General features: G+C 42.2%; 1 pseudogene; it reads right to left on the minus strand.

The window, feature by feature from the left end:
• Window positions 1–292: 292 nt before the first annotated feature.
• LOC108516822 (ubiquitin-conjugating enzyme E2 variant 1-like) lies at window positions 293–8,668 on the minus strand (annotated as a pseudogene).
• Between the last annotated feature and the right edge of the window lie 9,513 nt (window positions 8,669–18,181).

The following is an 18,181-nucleotide window of genomic DNA, read 5'->3' on the forward strand; positions in this document are numbered from 1 at the left end:
CCAGTTATGACAGGAATCAATTTAAATATATTTTCTTGATCCCAGAAGCTCAACTACGTGGACAGTGGTTACACTTGACATGATGATTTGTTATAGCACAACTTATGTATTTCAAATGGACAAAAAATTAGTATCATTTCCAGTATCTTAAGATAAATTTCCTTTGAATGGAAGCTTTCTTTCTAGTACTTTCAGGTCTGTAAGATGTACCTGGAAAATTTACTACTGTGGAAAATGAAGACTGCTTCAATGAATGAGGGAAGAGGTGAAGGCCCGTGGTTTTACTTTTTGATTAACTGCTATAACAGTGTCCTTCAAGTGGCTGAGGGAGTTTCATATTTTCTTTAGACATCATTAGGCGCTAAAGCTCTTGCAGAACAACTTTGTATCTCTGCTTTTTTAAATTTATTTTGTATCCTTCAGTCAACTCACACCAGCAGAACCACTTTGATGCTCTATGAATTCTGCCATTTTGCTAGCACCGATACGGCTCTTGGTCTACCACTCCATTAGAACTCTTAACTCCATTCATATTAATTTTTGTTAAAAATCTTACAAAGTGGGTGCTTCTGGGTATTTAGGTCCACATTTTATTTTAAGGCTGTATATTCAGTTTTCATCAATTGTTCTTGGAGGCCCAATTACCGTCTCTGTCCATCTTGTAAGTATCATGTCTTCACCGTCTTCTAGACCCCAGCTACCTGTGCCATCACCTACTCCTTTCTAACCTTGTTCCAGTTCTTCCAACAGTTGGAAATTCTGAGGGACTTTTACTCCCAAGCCCATGGTGGCATCACTCCTCTAATGTTTACTTTTTGGAGTGGTTGCTCTGTCAGAAAACCTGGCTCATGGAGGGCCAGGTCATTTTTATTTGTAGTTTAATTCATCTTTTGCTAAATGCAACACAGTCTGGCTCAGCAAATTGTTCTGTTCAATTCTCACAAATCAAGCATGCTAGAACATGATAGCAGCAACAGATGAAATCTAGAGACATACCACAATGCTCTTTCTGGATTCCTCTCCAGGGCCTGTGTTCCCATCTCCCAGCAGCGGAGAGTTCACAGCTGTGCTCCTCGACGGACTTGCCCTCAGCCAGGACGCTGCCTCCCTTGAGGTTACAGGGACGATCAGGGCCAAGGCCAGGCTGTTGTGTTGAGTCAATGGCTTGATCTTCCTGTCAGTTTGGGACAACTCAGAAGGATCATTCCCAGGTTCAGAGTGTCCTATGGGATTGGTTGAGGCCTCCACAGCAATTGCACCACAATTCAGCCCTTCTTTTTGCCCCATCCTGCCTTCCTCTCATCTTTATAGCCACATGCATAGCTTTCCAGAACATTAGCGAAGTCTTAAAAAACTAATGTTTAACTTCATAAAGGGACATATCCAAGCACCTTTCTCTGAATGAGAGGGTGAAAAGAAAATCATACACTTCTATCATCTGTATATTAACTGAGTAGAAAGGGTGTAGGTTAGCAATGGCACAGGAAGTTGACTTTTTACCAGCAAGGGGAGAGAAGTTTTGCTGCCTAGAAGTCTCTGCATTGTGAGTGTAGTTAAGCTACCTGGCCTTGAGTATTACCATGTCTGGAGCCAGATGGCACCTGAGAATCCTCAACTCCCTATGAACTGCTTCTGTGGGGAAGAACACTGTCTAGTGCCCAGTCTTCACAGAATCTCCCCAGTCAGCTTTGCAAAAGAAACCACTGGACCGTGAAATTTCAGAAACAGATGAGAGCCTAGAGGTCATTCCATCTGGTCATTTCCAACATGGAGTGTCCAGACTTAAAAAGCAGAATTGGAGTTCTTCAAGTTATTTTCAATACTTTAAAAAGCCAAATTGAAATGATGTGTTTACCATTTAATAGCAGGAGCTAACAGGCTCATCAATACCAGTAAGCCAGTTTAATCTTTAGTTCAACAAATTAATTAACACATACTTGATGCTAGACCCTGATGATACAGAGATGGATAGGCAGATGAATTCCTGGCCCGTATAGAAGTTGACTTTATAGAGGTCCAGTTAGACAAAACCAAGTAAACAGGTAGATTTATTAGACAAGATATGATGGCTAGGATGAAGAAAGAAAAGTAATCAATAATGTGACACAGAAAAACAGAGAGTAGAATCTAGAAAAAGGAGTTAGAAAGGACCTTGCTGAAACTGACACCTCTCATTTAACTTAGTTAAAATGGAAAACAAATGAAATAATCCATAAAACAAACCCCATGACACAGGTTTACCTATGTAAAAAACCTGCACATGTACCCTTGAACTTAAAAGTAAAAAAAAAGCCAATTACAAAGCTGCGTGGGTTAATGGCAATGACTTTTGGTTGCATGTAATTCATGAACTTATGTTAACTTGTGGGAAAATAAGGTCTGACTCCTGACAAAATAAACTACTTACAGTCACATGAAAAAAAGGAAAACAAAGTAATTGTTACTCAATAAATACAATTCTTTTGACAAATGATAGTTTTCAAAGTGCGGGTGCCCTATGGAATTGACAAAATGACAAAATGGGTCTTCTTATATGAAACAGTTAAAACCACTGATCTAATTCCATCTCTCATTTAAGAAATAGAAAGACAGGCAACTTGGTGAGATCACATCACTAATCTCTGGCCAACTGGGACTAAGACTTAGGTCTCCTATGCCTTAGTATGGGGCTCTTCCCATTGTGTCATGCCTTGAATCGCAGAGATGGCCCAGAAGCAGCGTGGAGCATGTTGCAGAGACGTGACTCTGGACTGAAGCCTCCTTATTCAGTCCTCTGCCTCTTATTCACAGTGTGATCTTGGATAGACTGTTTTATGCCTCAGTTCCTTCCTCTGTAAGATGGGATGCTGATAACACTGCTTCTCCGAGGTTGTAGTACTGTTCAGCGAAGGAGCCAAGGCACTGAGATGACTCAGCTCATCTGCAAGAACAGGGAGAAAGGACAAAGGCCAAGGGTAGTGAACCCATGGACGCATCTGCTCAATCAGGAAACAGCCTTGGCCCATGGGGCTGAAGACCTTGCTGCTCCAATATTGCTCTGGTACTGTGTCCCTGGGAAGGTCACCTTTGGTCCCTGGGCCTCCCTTTTCCCTTCTAAAAAATGTGACTCCTACTATCCATCCCCATTTCAATAAGGAAAGGTAAAATCCAAAATGTGTTAAAAGGTGTTGACTCCTTGGAGAAGGTTTCTGAATAGAATGCGGGGTGGAAAAACATTTTTCTCATCCATCTCTAGGTTCATGACTGAGGGCCCTATAACAAAGGGCAGGTTATCAAAAGAGAAAGGCATGTACATTTATTTAATGCAAGTGTTATGTGACATGGGAGCTGTCAGAAATGAAGACCCAAAGCAACAAGGAAACGTGTATTTTTATGGTTAGGTTTGATGGAAAGTGGAGAAGTATTATCCAAGGAGAAGGATAATTAGAGAACAAACGGGTAAGATCTAATGGTAATAAACCAGGGAAGCTTAGCAAGGCCTGTTTGTTCAGATTCTTCTCGGTATCTCTGGGTCCTTGGCAACTTTTCTCTGAGTATAGGGAGGGCACCTCTCAAATGAAGGTCTTATGATCTGCTTCAGAGGGAGATCAGGAAATCCTTCCTAGGTTTTATAGCAGGTTTCCAGAGAGTGGGGGGCAGGGGGGTGAAAGTGACCTTCTTGCTTCTGTTGTTTTTCAAACACTAAGATGCCATTTATTTATTTTTAGAGACAGAATCTCACTCTGCCACCCAGGCTGGAGTGCAGTGGTGTGGTCATAGCTCACTGCAGCCTCATACTCCTGGGCTCAAGGGATCCTCTTGCCTCAGCCTCCCAAGTAGCTGGGACTATAGGTACATGCCCTCATGCCTGGCCAATTTTTAAATTTTTTTCTAGAGACAGGGTCTCACTGTGTTGCCGAGGCTAGTCTCAAATTCTGGGGCTCACGTGATCCTCCCACCTTGGCCTCCCAAAGTGCTGGGATTACAGGTGTGAACACCTGTGCTCATAAGATGCCATATTGACATGATGTAGCATGTCCTGAACCCCGACAAGGGGTAGTGTCCACAGAAGCAGCAGGTGCATGTTTGTGTCTTATACTAAGGGCAAGGCCAGAGATCAGAACCATGAGAGTAAAGGGCTGGGAGATGGAGAGTGCAGGTGAGTGAATGTGGACTGGGGACATGTTGGTCATTGTTTACCAGCCTGCAGAGGTGGAACCTGGGAGGATTTCTTTTAAATCCATGTTAGTATGGTCATCCCATTCCGTTTGATTCAAGGCCACCTCTTCCTGGTTCCGTGCTATCAGTTAAAATATAGTCTCTCCCCTGTTTCCAGCTCTTCATCTCATGGCACTATCTCTACAGCAAAAACTTGAAGTCCCCTGCTCTCTGAGGATACCAAGGCAAAGAAATGCCTGTGAATTCTGATTCCTCTGAGAGGGTGCCAGGAATGTTGAAACAGATGTAATTCATCTTCTAAGGACTTCAACAAGTGTTGTTTGTTTCTTCACCATTCAGCTGTTTGTAGTAGGCTTAGTTTGACAGCTGATTCAGGTTGTATTGGAGATTGTCCCTCTCCCACTGGCAGGGCACTTTGCCAGCAGGTTGGCCAGTCAACACCTGCTCTGTGCTTGCCCTTGTCCTCAGAGCGCTAGGGATAGGAGAGCCTTACCACTCACGTTCGTGTCTCAGAAAAGCAACAGGTAATGATGCAGAATTCATTTTTATAATGATGTATAGCCAGCAAATTCCCCAAACTCGCTGTCACATCTTATTATAGATATGTGCTTGCATCTGGGGCGTCTTCTTGCAGGCCTATCTCAGGGGAGCAGGCAAACAAAGTAAGAGGCACGGAAGGCAGAGCGGTAGGAAGGAGGCACAATCACCGCCTGGCAAGCTCACAGTCATCCCCGCAGTAAGCCTCCCCGGGATTTCCTGAATGCCTCGATGGGGGCTTTGTAGCAAACTTTAGCTTTTTATACATCTCGGTAGCAATGAAAATAGAGCAACTGAGGTTGATTGACGGAGCTGAGTAGTGCCTATTATTCATCCCAAAGCTTTTGTTAGAGAGGGGAGGTGAAAATATCCTTAGCCCTTAGCGGTCCCCGCTCCTAGTTGAGACCCCAGCCCCCTCTCTGGTTTGAAAAGTTCTTTGGCTCCAGCACAAGGAGGTCGGTGGGAGAAACCAAGCGAAGATCGTACCACTTTTTCTTCCCCTTTATTTTATGTTAGTCATGGTAAGTGGCTAGATTTTTAAAACGATCCAAAAGCATGAAGTGGGAGCCTGGAGTATTCTTATTTGCATATTAATGCCAAGCCTGTGTTGCCAGCACCCAGTTATTTCAAAGGCTGTTGCCAAGAGCACAGCTTTGAAAGGCCTCAGCGCAGAGGCGGGCACCTGGGGCCTCTGTCCCAGGCTTCACCAAATGAGAGCACACGGCCCCTTCTTTCTGCTGCTCTCTGGGCTTCCTGGGTGCAACAAACAACAGCTTCTCCAAGTGGCCAACTTCACCCATGCCTGTTCCCTCTCCACAAGGGTGAACAAATGCTGAGGCGCGGGAGATGGGCAGTGCTTTGGACATGGGGGCTATTTTTCTTGTATACCTTGGAGTATTTTTGATCACTTGGCTTTTTATTTCGTTTATCATTGATCGATTGTGTTCTGGTTACTCCGGGTTATCCTAGACGTTAGCAAAGGCTGGGCTGCGAGGATGGCGGTTTTCCATCAGACAGTGGGGACCTGTCCTTGGATGTTCAGTATTCTCATAGTACTGAACTAAAAGTATGTTGGCTTTAGGTTGTCCAAAACAGCTTGCCTACTGGATAATCCCAGTAATTTAACCAGGTTTCTTTCAAACCATGGTAGATTTTGGTCCATGTAAGTGAAACTTCTTAGAGGACGGACCATGTTTATTCCTTTCCTATTAATATGACCAAACAGGGGCTGCGGGACGCTCACTGGGATCCCAGGGATTTTGTGAGCATCGGGCGCCTCCTAGTGTCCAACTGAGAGCACTGAGCTTGCGTGCTCTAACCCTGGCAACAAATCGAGCCCAGGTGCGGGAATAAGGAGAGGAATCTCAACTGATTTTCACTCATTCCCTGGGCCGAGGTGTTGCAGGGAGGGGTGGAAGTGGGGAGGGAGTCCGCTTCCGGAAGCAGCTTGTCCAGTCTCCTGGAAGCTGCATCCAGACCACAACCACTGGGAGGAAAAGTGAACCGTGTCCAGGACTTCTTTGCCCACTGAGTATTCAGAGACCAAGCTCACGCAGTGGAAAGAGGTCGGATTTGGGAGTTAGAGAGACTAGGGTTCAACTCCTAACTTAGCCATTAACCAGTAGCGTGACCCTGGACTAAGCACTTAACCTTTCTGATGGTGACAATTTCAAAATGGTGGCAGGAATAAGTGTTATTTCAGGGTGATGAGGAGAATCCTGTGAGAGTAAAGACAACCTCTGAAGTGCCTGCCACTCTCAGCAAATGTTTGTTAGACCCCTCTGCCTGTTGGCTGTCTCTCACCCCAAATCTGAAACTGCCTCCATGGGCTGTGTTCATGAATATGCCATTTCTGTCTATAAAAATATAGTATAGAGAGGTTTTTTTTGGTGTGTTTTTGGATGTTTTAATTGATTTTTCAAAGTAATCTTAAGGTTTACCCTAAAATATCTCGTGCAACCATTTCCAGCTTAGATGTGGCCATTTGCTCTTTGACAATTATGAGAAACTGTTAGGCTGTATCCTTGGAACCTGGGCTGCCGATCAGGCCGAGTGAGGTGATCCACTAATAGGGGTCCACCTTCCCTGGGATGGCTGGCACAGAACCTCCAGACCAGGACAAGCCATGTCTTGCTTCTAGCTTCACTAAAAGTCATGGATCAGTTTTCCCAGTGACCCACTCCAACGTAATATCAAAACGTGTTCCTATCAAATCTCAAAACCTTCTAGCTTTCAATTTTGATTTCCTTTCAATTTCATTTTCATTTCAATTTCTTTGGGGCCACGTTTCTATCGCAGAAGAGTTTAATTAGAAAATACTCTTCTGTCTTCTATTTTTACTGTGGAAGGAGAAAAGAGGGATTCTTGGTAGCATAGGTAGCACAGGTAAATGTGGGATTATCCAAAAAAAGAAAACTGTTGGCAGACTTTTTCACTTTTACTACAGGCTTAAATGCTTACAAGAAAGGGAAGTGAATTAGAACACGTGAATAGGTTATTTTGAAAAGTCACCTTGTGTATGGGGGAAGAGATGGGGTGATGGAGATGCCCACAAGTGTCTGACGAGGCAGACAGCTAAGTCCCAGTTTAGTCCCTGTGTATATATGTATGTCTGTGTCCTTGGGCACAACACTTACCTCTCTCACATCTCTATTTTTTCCATCTGTAAAATGAGGCATCATCATGGCACTTACCACATAAGGTCATTGAGAAGATCATATTAGATGATGCATATATCACATATCTACATAAAATGTATCCAACAAAGGATATATCTTTCTACTGTTATTCATTCACATTTTCTTTCTGTATGAACTTATTTTGGGTTCATAGTGTACCTTTTGCAAGCTTCCTTGCCAATTTACAGAAGTGCAGGTGGTCTTACTTCACTTCCTGCTGAAATGAGAGAGCAATCGGTAGTTTAACCATCCAGGGATGAGATGTGGAGATCTTATGCAATCTCTACTTGGCTCTGAAAACAGAAGGCACTTAAGGTCTGCTTGTCACCTAACTTGGAGTCAAATAAAATGCCAAGCATAGGAAATATGCCAGTTCTCACAAGGGCAGGCCTCCTATCACATCCCTTCTCCATCAGACTGCTTCTGGGAGCTGAGAGGGTCTCCTAGGTGAGGCCCCCTGTTTTTTCTTAGTTTGGGTTTAAATGGAGGCATTAGTAACCATCAGCCATGAGTCAGCTACCGCAGTCTTCCTCCAGTGGTGTTTCTCATCATGCCCAGGCTGATTTTACACTAAAAAAAGACCAAGACCTCCTTACTATGTTGCCCTCTTTTTAAAAAAAATTCACAGTACCTTTGTCACAGTGTTCGGATTGAGGGTGATAACTCAGGTTCAAAACCTGACCACAGTATTTCCTGTGGTTTCTATTGCATTTCATTACAGTGTGCTAGAAAAGTGCAAGGGGGAAGTGCTGCTGTCATTACCTTGTGGAAAAGCAAGGATTTCTGCAAGTTTATGGTAACACAGAAACAACCAATGCCAGATCCGAGCTGGGCATGGTGGTACATACCTATAGTCCCAGCTACCTGTGAGCCGAGGTGGCAGGATCACTTAAGCCCAGGAGTTAGATACCAGCCTGAGCAACATAGTGAGACTCTGTCTCTAGAAAATAAAAAAAATAGAAAATATCAGACCCAAATTCACCAAAGATTTGGTATGTGAACCTGTTCTTTCTCCAAAGTGACTGCGGTAATTATTTTTGATAATAATAGTTTTCATAGTTCAAAACTCTGTATGACCAAGTGAATTGACTTCACTGATGAAAGATAAAACTTCTCATGGCTGTGACTTGGATATTCTAAAAACATACAACCACAGAGCCAGAAGGGCCCTTAGCAGCATCTGTTGCTGGTGGCTGCCTGCAGGAAGCTGTCTGAAGTAGAGGTCTGTGGTCCCAACTGCTATCCCTTAAGCTCTGAGATGTTGGATAAGTTGCTCTGCTCTTCTTCATAGCCATCTTGCAAGGTTGTTGTGGAAAGATTAAATGAGGTAACCACGCATGCAAAACAGTTAACACAGTTTAATTAACAGTTAGCCGATGAACACACAATTTGTGCTGTTACTGAACAGTTGCTCAACATTTGGTAATAACCATTATCATTATCATTATCATCTTATTTCTACAACTTTACAGGGCTGAGAGTGTCATGCTCTTAGTTCTCTATTCTGGTCAGTCTCTGGGGTCAGCTTTCCTGCTGTGTAACTGAACGCTCTTATCTTTCCCGCAATAGAGGAAGCCCATTTCTTCTTATCCAACTCTTGCTCTGTCCTGCATCTGTCACATTATTATTATTATTATTATTATTATTATTATTATTATTATTTGAGACAGAGTCTTGCTCTGTCGCCCAGGCTGGAGTGCAGTGGCCGGATCTCAGCTCACTGCAAGCTCTGCCTCCTGGGTTTATGCCATTCTCCTGCCTCAGCCTCCCGAGTAGCTGGGACTACAGGCACCTGCCACTTCGCCCGGCTAGTTTTTTGTATTTTTTAGTAGAGACGGGGTTTCACTATGTTAGCCAGGATGGTCTTGATCTCCTGACCTCGTGATCTGCCCGTCTCGGCCTCCCAAAGTGCTGGGATTACAGNTGCTTCTGTCTAATTATTTTTATTTTTATTATTATTGTTTTTATTATTATTATTTGAGACAGAGTCTTGCTCTGTCGCCCAGGCTGGAGTGCAGTGGCCGGATCTCAGCTCACTGCAAGCTCTGCCTCCTGGGTTTATGCCATTCTCCTGCCTCAGCCTCCCGAGTAGCTGGGACTACAGGCACCTGCCACTTCGCCCGGCTAGTTTTTTGTATTTTTTAGTAGAGACGGGGTTTTACTATGTTAGCCAGGATGGTCTTGATCTCCTGACCTCGTGATCTGCCCGTCTCGGCCTCCCAAAGTGCTGGGATTACAGGCTTGAGCCACCGCGCCCGGCCTGTCACAGTATTATTTAAGTCTCCCCACCTTTCAGGGCCTCTATTCCCTTTTCTTTGAAATTACCTGCTGGTAATTTCTTTGAAATTAGGGGGAGGGTTGGCGATCTGAAGGGCCTTGCAACTCTGCCACTACGTATAGTAACATCCTTCTGGTAGCTGAAGGCATTGCCAGGCCAGTCTTCCATCTTGGACCATTCCTCTGTAGCCACGGGTGGGACTCTCCACAGTGGGTGCTGAGAAAATGGTGATGAATGGATGTTCAGTGCGGTTGTTTTCCTCACAAGTCTCAGATCTCCTCTCTTTCATCATTCTGAGTGTTCTGCTAAGGATCTCTTCTCGTTACACCTAACTTATACAATAGGGAAGAACAAAAGTCAGAGTGCTCTTGTCCTTATCTTTGACCTTGGCCAATCCATTCAAATAACAGATCAAAGTGGGGGCCAACTTATAGCTAGGCTCTGCCATGAACCTAAGCTAATTTGAAAAAGTGCCAACCAAATGAATAATACTAATAGCTACAACACATTAAAAGCACTAGGCTATATTTGACACGCATTTACTTGTTTAATTCCTGTGACTGTCAAGGTACACCTACCCCTATTATACAGATGAAAAAACTAAGAGAAATTAAGTAGTCTGCCAAAGGTCAAGCCAATGCTAAGAGTAGAGATGGGTTTTGACCCCAGGAGCTTCATCCAAGAGTCTCTGTTCTTGACCACCTATGAAATGCTTCTAGACAGATTTCTCACCACTTTTTAAAGGTACTTATCCAGGAAAGATACTCAGAGACAAGAAGATGGGCTAGATGAACTTCTGAGGAGTGTTTTACTCCATGATGCTGCCAAGCCAACGCCCCAGCCACATCATTGCGTGGCTCCATAATGAAGGACCACACGCTGTGGGTTTCGAGCAACAGAAATATGTTGTCTCACACTCCTGGAAGCTAAATGTCAGAAATCAAGGTGTTGGCAGGGTTGGTTCCTTTGAGGGCTGTGAGGGAAGGATCTGTTCCAGGCTCTGTCCTTGGCTTGTGGATGGCTGTCTTCTCATGCGTCTCTTCACATTATCTTCCCCCATGTGTCTGTGTCCAAATTTCCCTTTTTATAGGGGCGTCTGTCGTATTGGATTAGAGTCCACACCAATGACTTCATTTTAACTTGATTATCTCTGTAAAGACCCTGTCTCCAAATAAGGTCACATTCTGAGGTAGTGGGGGTTAGGACTCCAACATATTTTTTTTGCTGGGGGTATAAATTTTGACCCATAACAGCTCCCCTGTCATTTCAAGGTAATAATCAGTGTGATGACTCCATTTCCCCACAGCAGGGAAGTGGTTTACTTAACAGCGAACTGTCAAGGAGGTTTAGGTTTTAGAATCAGGCAGGGCAGCTTTGTTAGTGCCTCACTTGCTACTTTTTGCCAATAGTCAAGTAAGTGGATCTTGGTACTCATTTAAAAAACAGAAAGAACAGGTTTAAGAAATAAATAAAAGGAAAGTTTCAATCAATGTGTTACTTTTCGAAGCCTTGACTGTTAGTGTCATGGAACTGACTCTTAGTGAATCAAACACTCTTCAGGAATTAGATCACCAAAGGGAAGGTCATATTTTCTAACTAGTTGCCTGAAATAATTAACTAACTTCACTTAGAGGAGTAACTTAACTTCAGAATGATTTATTAATGGATTGGTGATTCCACTCGTAAATGCTATTGTTGATAAATGACATTACACTCTTAAGAATTGCTTACAGTCAATACAATTATCTTCTTTCTTATTTTATCCAGGGTAAATATAATTGTTGCAATACACTAGGAAACAAAAGTATAGGGAATATTAACTTCAAGATGTCGTTAATGAAGGAATAACAGCATCGATATTTAACGACTTCATGTTGTGAAGTTGTCACAACCAAAATGGAGTCACTTGTGTTAAAAACAAAACAAACAAAAAAACCCCTCCCTCACAAGTAGAGCTATGAAGGCTGTGAAGAGAGAGTTCTTATGTTTGCATGACCTGATTTTGAAAAAGTCTATCATAAAAGATTCTGCAAAAACCACAACCTTGCACAAAGGCCATCACGACCTTACACAAAAAATACTTCTGCAAGGACACTGCCCGGGAACTGTCTGCCCAACCTCAGACTGGCACCACCCTTCTTACTGATCTTTGTAGCCAAGGGGTTGTACTTGCTGACTCAGATGACATTTGAGGTTTCTGTGACTGGACAAGGGCTTTGTCCAAATATGGTACATACAATTTCAAAATAATTATGTATCCTTATTTTTTCTTTTAAAACTCTTTGTCTTTTTTTTTTTTTACCTCCCTGAATGTACTCATAGTTTACTATGGCACATGCATTCCCATTGCAATGCCCTACTCCCAAATAAACATCATTTTCTTTTAGAGAGCCTCTGTGTTTGTTACTTAGTTGACAATATGTTGGTTAAGTCAGGCACTGAAGAAGTAAAACTGATGGAATCATAGCCATCTATTGCCTAAGGAGGGCAAGATTTGAAAATGATGACTGTGAGCATTATTTTTTAGGATTCCTAGTCTTTTGTTCATTAAAATGTGAACATTATAGAGTAAAGTAGAGAAAATGTGGAGTCTAGCTCTGCTACCATTTGTATAAAAAGTAGGTGAAAAGGTTATATATACATTGCCTATATATACACATCTCAGGAAGGACACAGGAGAAAGTACTAGCTAGGGACCAGAGGCCTGGGAAGAGGAAGACTAAGATTTCACTGTATATTCTTTCCGTAGTTTTGTTTGTTCAATTTATACTGGATCCATTGATAACACCTGTTTTAAGAAGTCAGCACATGTTTCTGACAACTGCATACACATACAACTAAACTAGCTGTGGATGCCCAGGTTGCAGGTTGCCCCAAGAATCCTTCCAGCCTCCTTTTCCCTGTGCTAATCCTGGGGGCTACTTCTGGGCAAGATCTGAAATTTAGCTTTAGTTCATCTTGATGTGTATTCCCTCTCTTTTCAGCAGCCGCCTCCTTTCTCCTCATCAGAAGCTAAGGCACTTCTTTCAAGTCTTGAAGAAATGAAATTTCAGGCCTCATGAAAACTAGGGCAAGAGACATTTGGCTTGTTGCATCCCAAGGTTTTAGTGATTAGAAAGGCTTAGGCCTCTTTATGCTGGTATGTACCATATTTGGACAAAGCACTTGTTCAGTCACAGAATCCTCAAATGTCATCCGAGTCAGCAAGTGCAACCCCATATTGCTTGACTCCCTTCTCCAGCATACCCATTCCAAGAGTGGTCCTTCCTGCGCTTTCCTGCCAATGGCAGCTGCCTTTCGATAAAACTCCTAGTGGTACAAAAATCCCCTCTATGGTGCTGAACTTGACTCTATGTAACTTCCACCGTTGACCCTGGCTCTGCCACTCTGTGCTCTCTGATATGTGTTTAATTCCTGTTTTCAGGGAGTCCCCTTTAAGTGGGCTGTACTGACTTCCCTCTGTCTCTTCCAAGCTAACAAGCCCCCCATCTCCTTCAGCTAACCTGGACTTCAGATAATCTGCTCCCCTGCCGCCCACTCCAAAGTGTCTGTTGCTCTATAAGTGTAGGGTTCCCAACAGTGAAGGCAAGTTTTACCAGAGCCCTGAGCAGCTGGGTGTAGACATAGCCATTACCAACCTTACTCTACATGTTGTAAATTTAAAATTTAAGAAGACATCAAAACATGATTTCCTTTTTTTCCTTTTGGAGGTAAGGGGGGAGTAGTTATGTCACATTGTCATATCACATCATTGATTCATTTTGAACTGATTTTCACATAAAATATCTCAATTATTTTCACAATGTGGTTTTGAATCCCATGTTTGCTTCTTTGGAAGCAAAACAGAGCCTTTCCCTGTACCATTTCATCCTGTTAGCCCATGGCTAGAACTCACAGCAGCATTTTAGACCCAGATTCTGTCTTCTCATGTATTCCCCTGGTAAATAAACAAAACCGTGCCTTTGTTTTCATCTAAATCAGTGATGAAAATTCTCCTTGCAGGGACAGAACTCAGATCAGATTCCGTTCCACCTTGGAGGTGAAAGAATGGCCAACCGGGAGGGGGCCCAAAGAACATTTGAGTGCTTGGAGGGTTTTCTGACCAGAACACTTGTTTATTTCATTCAGAATGAGCATTGACATTTGAAAAAGCATGAAGGTACCTGTACGTATTTCTGTTCATGAAAAAAGCCTAATTTCTTAAAAGGGTGTTTGCAGCAGGGGTTGGAGAGAGTGGAACAACGTGGGAAGAGCCTGTACACACTGTCCATCATTTCTCTCACGGTCTGAAAGCATGGGGAAAGTGCTTGGGGACGACTGGCCAGGAGGCTTGACTTCTGCTTTTAGCACCCAGAGCTTTCGAGTTTTTCATTTACAGTGGCTCCAGAGTTCAGAAAGAACTTGAATGAATAATTGTGGCTTTTAAAATCCATTGTCTAATTGTGCTTTCTTGTATATTTATTTTTGGGAACGAGCATTTTATCAAGAGGGAATTTAGGAATCTTAGATTACTAGAGACAAAATAATCTTGAATTTTAGAATCTTCATTTGTAAAATGGGACAATAAATGCATCTGTTGTGTAAAAGTTGTAAAGACTTCATGAGAAAGTGCATAGATAGCATTCTGGGTAGATTCTGGCTCATTTTAAAGGCTCAGTGAATCTGAACCATTATCATCATGATGACAGCAGAAACAATAGCCATTTCTCCCCTCATCCACACTGAGAAATTTTGGGTGAAAAATTATAAAGAATGTTCTAGTAACTAAAGCTAATAATCAACAGGGTAATTAGAAGGTGGTGACCTCCCATTCTTTTGTGGTATTGGAGCAGAAACTTGTCATCTTGCGAATGTTCTTAGTGGAAGTGTCTCTGTGAGACAGATTATGAGCTATATGACCTCTTCCAGCCAAATGAGAAAGTCCAGCCACTTACTGGTATTTTTTTTTTTTTTTTTTTTTTTTTTTTTTTTTTTTTTTTTTTTTTTTTTTTGATTGCAGTGAGGTAGTGCCAGGAGGTCCTGACCTCATTCCAGCTAAGGTCCCCTCATTTATCTCATTAGTGTTCCCAGGGCTGGCCCTAGCCACAAGTTGGTCCCACTATTTGTTGAAAAAAATACAGCCATCTGGCAACATAGTATTTGTGGGACCCCAGACTTCTGCTCTTTTTCTTTTATCTCGTCCTAAAAGCTGGAAGATGGGAAGTGTTGACCTTGGGTCAGAACAGTTGGTCTAAGTAAGGCCTTTATTGAAATTAGCAAAAAGTGATTGCAAATAAATTCCTGAAACAACTAACAACAACAACAAATGGACAAAATCCATAACAACAAAAAGAGAAAGAAGATCAAAAAAGAAAAAAAGAAAGAAAGAAAATCCAGAAATGTAGTTAGAAAACTTTAAGGATCTAGGGAATGATGTTTAAGTGCCTTTATTATTTCATAAAATGAGTGAGAAAATTTTGAAAATAGAATATAGGAAAACTAAAAAGGGTATATCTTTGTATATTGCTCAAAATTATGCATCACTCTTTATGCATAATTGATTATTGGCCAGGTAAGACTCATGCTAGATTGATTTAATAACAGTCTTGTTTTTTGTTGAACCAGAATCAAAGTTTAGGGAAATACTGTCTAAGACTCAAATTCTTTTTTTCGGTGCCCACCACCATGCCTGGCTAATTTTTGTACTTTTGGTAAAGACAGAGTTTGCCATGTTGGCCAGGCTGGTCTCAAACTCCTGACTTCAGGTGATCCACCTGCCCTGGCTTCCCAAAGTGCTGGGATTACAGGCGTGAGCCACCGTGCCTGGCCTCAAATCCTTTTTAATAATATATCATGGTGGTTCTGAGCACAGGCTCCAACATCAAGCTGCCTGGGCTTGAACCCTGGCCCACATTCACTAGCAGTGTAACCTTGAGCAAGTTGCTCATCTCTCTGTGATTTCACTTCGCCATCTCTAAAAAACCCACATAAGTGAGATATGATTAGGGTTACGTGAAATCATTCATGTAATAGACAGTAAAGTGTATTAAAAATCTGACCTATACTTAAGTATTAAGCAATCATTATGACTATTTATCCTATTATGCCCATGGCAAGCCAGGTTGTTTGGATTACCTGGTTCATAATTCAGGCATCAACATTAATTGGGTGGCATTATACTCAAGTTACGGTTGCCATACCTAGGAGGAAAAAACAGACCCAGAACACTGTAAGTAAATATTTTACCTACATTTGGGGATAGATGGTTTTTGCCCAGAACATACACTATGTATTCATAGCAGAATCCTTTCTGTTTCCAGTGTCTCAAAAGGAAGTAAAATGGAACACTTCAGGAGAGTTGTTAGTTGTAGAAAGACAGAACACTCTATTGCCCTCACCTGAACTATTCTAGGCTGGATTGCTATTTCTAGGGACTAATCAGGCAAGAACTATGATCTTGTTCCTGCTTGAGCACGTGTTATATGCAAGAAAGAAAACAGAAGGAAAAAAAAAAAGAAAGATGCTTGGAAACATTGCTAAACCAGAATCTGTACTAAAGCTCTATCTGTATTAGTACCTCATCTACTAGGATGGAAATTACTCATATTTTCTTTTTAAAAAATGAATTGCAGAGTTGAGGAAGAATTTTAGCATTAGGAATATCAAATTATCTTACGTTTCAACCTGCAAAGACTCACAAAACTCCTGGTCAGCTATGTCCTTATAAACTGTGGCTTAGATTGAGTTATCATGAATATAAAAATGTTTTTCATTTTGAGAATGTTTAGCTATTTCCTCCACATTGATGGGACTGTGATCTCTTGTGTTCTTGAGAACTACTGGGACTAATAATGTTCAAAAGAGCCAAAAGTAATCATTTGTTAAATAAGTTTCCTGGAAATTTTTCTCATTAATTATTGGTCAGGGTGAAATGTTGGTCATTAACTATTGGTCTACCCTAAGAGAACAGAAGCTACAGAGTTTCTGGAGAGATTTTAACTAGAAGAGATTCTCTTCAGGCTGGATGGCTTAGACATGTCCTGCCTGTAAGCAGAGAAATTGACTCAATGATCCCTGATGATCTTTTTGCTCTGTGCCTACTGGGCCCAGGATGGCTTGGCATGGAGGCGGGCTCCTTTGCAATAGGTGGTGGGAAATCACTACAGTAGCACTGCTCAGTATCAGGGGAGGCTGAGAGCAGAGCCAGAGCTGGGAGCCTTCAGGAAGACCTGAAAGGCTCAAGGAAGTTATGAGACTTTGATTGAACTGACACACTGACAGCACAACTAATGGGATCAGCAGGCTTGATCTTTTTGTGAAAACTTACTTATTTTTAATTGTTTTAGAGACAGAGTTTTGCTTTGTTGCCCAGGTTGAACTATAGTGGTGCAATGATAGCTCATTGCAGACTCAAACTCCTGGGCTCAAGCCATCCTCTTGCCTCAGACTCCCGAGTAGCTAGGACTACAGGCACATGCCAACAGGCCTGGGTAATTTTAGTTTTAAATTTGTTTTGTAGAGGTGGGGCCTCCCTTTGTTGTCCAGGCTGCTCTGGAAATGATCCTCCCGTACTGGCCCCCCGCCCAAAGTATTGGGATTATAGGCATGAGCCACTGCACCTGACCAGCTTGATCTTGAGTAATAAATTGACCCTTAGTTCGAAAGGCTAATATAGACTAATTTTTGTGTTCATTCAACAAGTATTTATTGAACATTGATCTGTGTGCCAGCGATGTCCGAGGTAAGGGGATACAAAGATTAAGCAAAGCATCAGTATTCCTGATTTCATGGAGCTTATGATATGATACAAGAGACCTGTATTAACTAACCATATGCATATACAATTACAGACTGTGATGAGATTCCTGAAGAAAATTACAGGGCACAGTGAGAGTGTACAAGATGGGAACCTAACTGAATAAAGAGGTGGTGGTCAGAATTTGAAATTGTGTGGGCTTCCCTGAGAACGTGGTTGAGATCTGTAGGACAAAGAAACTAGAAAACCAGGTAAGATGGAACTTTCCAGGGAGAAGCATGGGAAAGGTGCTGAGGTGGCCAGGTGTAGAGAATAGTGCTATAAAATGAGGCTAATGAGGAGTATGGGGGCAGCAGGGTTCACATAAAGCATTTTAGTCTTTAGCCAAAGTGCAATGAAAACACATTGAAGATTTTAAGAAAGCAACCAACAACAGAAGGAGTAGAACGATTAGATATTAATTTTGAACAATTCTGACGGCAATGAGGAGAAATCACTGATGGTGCACAAGGTGGATATGCTGTAGTAGAAACAAGAGATGGTAGCTTGAACAGGTGATCGCACTGGAGATGAAGCGAGGTATTCAGACTCCAGATCCCTATGGAGATTAAATTGACAGTAGTTGGTCCTGAACTGGGAAAATGTCTGTGGGGTGGGGAAGATAAAACTCCAGATTTGAATATATTGTGGCTGCCCAGATGAAGGACACACTTGGATTTTTGGATCAGATCAGAGGGAGGGTTTGGGAGGTTCTCTTGGTCTCTCCAAACTAAGTGAGGAAGAATCCTTTAAGCT

This window comes from Rhinopithecus bieti, unplaced genomic scaffold (assembly GCF_001698545.2).
Source record: "Rhinopithecus bieti isolate Rb0 unplaced genomic scaffold, ASM169854v2 scaffold_37314, whole genome shotgun sequence".
NCBI classification, from domain to species: domain Eukaryota; kingdom Metazoa; phylum Chordata; class Mammalia; order Primates; family Cercopithecidae; genus Rhinopithecus; species Rhinopithecus bieti.